This window comes from Myotis brandtii, unplaced genomic scaffold (genome assembly GCF_000412655.1).
Source record: "Myotis brandtii unplaced genomic scaffold, ASM41265v1 scaffold298, whole genome shotgun sequence".
NCBI lineage: Eukaryota > Metazoa > Chordata > Mammalia > Chiroptera > Vespertilionidae > Myotis > Myotis brandtii.
This window is the reverse complement of record NW_005361391.1, coordinates 2,875,616-2,879,196: the sequence shown is the minus strand read 5'-3', so window position 1 is coordinate 2,879,196 and position 3,581 is coordinate 2,875,616. Positions and strand designations below refer to the sequence as shown.

The 3,581-nt window shown below is 41.7% G+C and overlaps 1 protein-coding gene across 1 annotated transcript in view; it reads right to left on the bottom strand.

Annotated features, from left to right (window-relative positions):
* Nucleotides 1-1,544: 1,544 nt before the first annotated feature.
* EXOC2 (exocyst complex component 2) overlaps nucleotides 1,545-3,581 on the bottom strand; it is a 286,986-nt gene continuing 284,949 nt past the window's right edge. The window contains exon 29 of the mRNA XM_005869533.2: nucleotides 1,545-2,418. The gene's annotated coding sequence lies outside the window, so the exon portion shown is untranslated. The remainder of the gene's footprint in view (nucleotides 2,419-3,581) is intronic.

The following is a 3,581-nucleotide window of genomic DNA, read 5'->3' as shown; positions in this document are numbered from 1 at the left end:
ATTTTAAAATTTTTATAAAGGACCAGGATAGGAGGGAGAGGGAGTAAAATAAATAATACAAAAAAGAACTCCCAGAATCTAAAAAGATTAGACTCACCATTAGGAGTATAAGGGCATCACACTTAGAACATTATGAACTTTTGAAAACTAGGAAAAAGGAGAAGGTTGTATAAGCAGAGACAGACAGACACTGGAGAACAGTGCAAAGGCTTGAGAAACAGTGCAAATTCTGAGGAAAAATGATTTCCAATCTAGAATTCTATATCCAGCCCAGCAATCATAAATATTTTCATCATATATTCGAAGTCTCAAAAATTTTACCTCCCATATACTTTTTTTCTCAGAAAGTTACCAGAGATTGAGTTTTATCAATAAGGGAGCAAACCAAGAACGAGGACAGCATGTGACACAAAAGCAGATGGATGGTCCAACATAGAAGAGAAGCAGGCAGAAGAAAATTTCCAGGATGATGATATTGATGGGAGATCCCAAGATGACAAGTGTGAAGCTGACCTACAGAATACCCAGTTCAAACTAGAGGAGGCTGTGGGTAAGGTTGTTCAAAATAAACTTGATGAACATAGTATTTGAACATAGTGCAAGGACATTTACATAACCTGGTTGGAGGAAGGTCTGGGATGAGTGAAAAGTACATAGAATGCATAGAAAATACAAACAGTACAATAGCAAAAGGATCTTAGTATATACTTGCTTTAGCACTGAATGGCATTTACACAGGCATAACTTGAACACTGAATTGTGATCAAACCAAAATAAAAGGTTAAGAGAAATGTGGGTGTGTGATAGAGGCAATGACAAAGCTGAGTTCTCATCTGCGACTAAAGCTGAAGAACTAAAAAGGAGCCATATGAACCTGTTAAGATAGAAACATTTACGTCAGTATCAAAAGAATCAGAATGGCTAAAAGAATTGAGAGTTAGAGGGCTTTAGGGAACAGGCAAAGGGGGAGGGAGCTATAGAGACTGCTACTGAACAGCCAGCTCTGTGGAAGCTCTGTAAAGTATACACTGAGTGGCCAGATTGTTATGACCACCCCATCAGTACTTCGTTGGACCACCTTTTGCCTTCAATACTGCAGCGATTCTTCTTGGCATTGACTCCACGAGATGTTGAAAGGTGATGCGAGGAATCTGACACCATGCCTGATGAATAGCACTGTCCAGTTCTGTGAGATTTGATGGTTGTGGAACCAGCAGCCTGATGGCTCTTTTAACTTCGTCCCACAAATGCTCAATTGGATTGAGATCTGGTGATTGTGGGGGCTACCTAAGCAAGGTAAAGTCTCCCTCATGTTCTTGAAAGCACTCCTGCACAATACGAGCACCATGGCATGGTGCATTGTCTTGTTGGAAGAAGCCATCTCCATTGGGATACGCCATCAACATGAAAAGATGAACTTGATCAGCAATGATAATTAGGTATGTTGTGCTATTCAGACGTTTATAATGATCTGGCCTTCTAGCAACTTCAGCGGGAAATTATAGCTAATTTGCCTACAAACGTCAGGTGGTCATAATAATCAGGCCACTCAGTGTATATTTAATTAAAAAATATAAAAGGTAATGTGACACATTTGCTACTATGTAACAATCAACAAATATTCCCTGAGGGTTTACTTGGTGACAGCTGCTGGGCTAGAACCTGCAGTAGCCACAATGAGGCAGGCCAATGGCCACTGGCTGCCGCACATGGTACTTCATGCAAGGGCTTCTGGGATCAGCTGGGAGCAGGGCACAAGTAACATGGAACAGAAAACAACTCCATGGTCATCTGACATTGGATACACATCCAGGTGAGGCCTGATTCCAGCAGCCCGTCATTTAATTAGATACATTTAAGATGCACTTTGAAAGGGAAGACTTTAGAAAAAAGAAAGGGATGGATATAAATATTTATAAGTCATTCCAATAGACAAAGAAGCAGGGGCAGCAGGAATTGACCAGATACCCAGGAAGATAATTTAAAAATAGCAGGAAGCTGAGGAAGAGCCTTAAAGTCTGACCATCAGGAGAATCACTGCTGTGTTGAGGCCAAAATACTTTCTTCAAGGAAAAGGCAGCTCTCTTGGCAGCCCCTGCAGTGAGTCAAGAGAACCAGTCCAAAGTGTGAAGTTTCTCTGGTTTCTTCCTTACCACTCTCTGGTCATTTATGACGTTCTAGATGCCAAGTCTAGCAAACACTTCTCAGGACTCATTCTTTGGACACATCTGTAATATTTAACTCTGACAACATCTGATTCTTTCTTCTGACCGTGATTCTTGTTCTTCCCTTGATTTTTGTGACCCTATGGTCCCATTCTTCTTGGTTCTCCTTCTCCCTCTGTGACGAGTCCTCTGTTAGCCTTCTTTGGCAATTAAGTTCAGACAGTGGTCCTGGCTCTCAGGGATCAGTGCTTAGCTAAAGGGTTTGTAGGCAGGTGAAACAGGAATATTAAAAAATATGATCAAAATAACAACCACAACAGTATCAACAATGATCAGTGCAACACAATCACAGTGCCACTCATGGTGATGAAGATGGAGCGACCAGCTCCAGGGCTAACTTTGCCCAAGAGTTGATGAGTCTAGAAAGGAGAAAGGTATTTTGAAATCCTATTGGCTTTCATTAGCCAAATTACAGTAGGTAACCCAAAGAACCCAGATCCTGTGTGTAAAATATTCATTGTTATGTATTTACTAGAGGCCTGATGCACCAAATTCATGCAAGGGGCTCGGCCCTCGCAGCCCCAGCTGCCCCAGCCGGCCCTCTCAGCCTCGGCCAGCCCTGGCTTCATCTGGAAGGTCGTCTGGACAGTCGTCCAGAAGGTTGTTCGGTTCGGTCTAATTAGCATATTAGGTCTTTGTTATATGGGATAACCTAGCCAGGTACAAACAGGCTTTCCAGTGATACGTGCAATAAAACTAAGTGTAAAATGTGGGTGAAGAGAAAATGAGATGGCATCAGTACACAAAAAAACATGATGACTCCACTATATAAAAAGATGTAATCCACATTTAAAGCAGCTAAAATCATTACAATTGTTGTTTTAATTAAAGTATGTGTGTCAAGTATCAGTATATCCTTTCTATTTTCAGAGCAGTTTATAAATCCATATGAAAACCTTTATGATACTAGTGCTAGGTAATGTTTAATGACAAAAATGTATGCAAGTTTCAATCTACACTAATAAAAGAGAAACATGGTAATTGGCGTACGACCGCTACCCTTCCCATTGGTTAATCAGGGAGATATGCAAATTAACTGACAGCCAAGATGGCGGCCGGCAGCCAGGCAGCTTGAAACTAACATGAGGCTTGCTTCCTTCAGTGACGGAGGAAACCAACGTTCCCCGCCTGCCTTGCAGGCCTCTGAGCCTGCAGTTTGAACATTGTAACAAACATAGAAGCTAAAAAAAACCCCAGAAACCAGCTTTCAGCGAGCTGGGATCTCAGAGCTGGAGTCAGAGCTGGAGTTATACATTGTTTCGAACCGAAACAAACCAGATACCTACTTTCAGCAGCGGAGGCCTAAGAGCTGGAGCCTCAGAGCTAAAGCTGGCCCAGAATAAAAAAAAGAAAAAA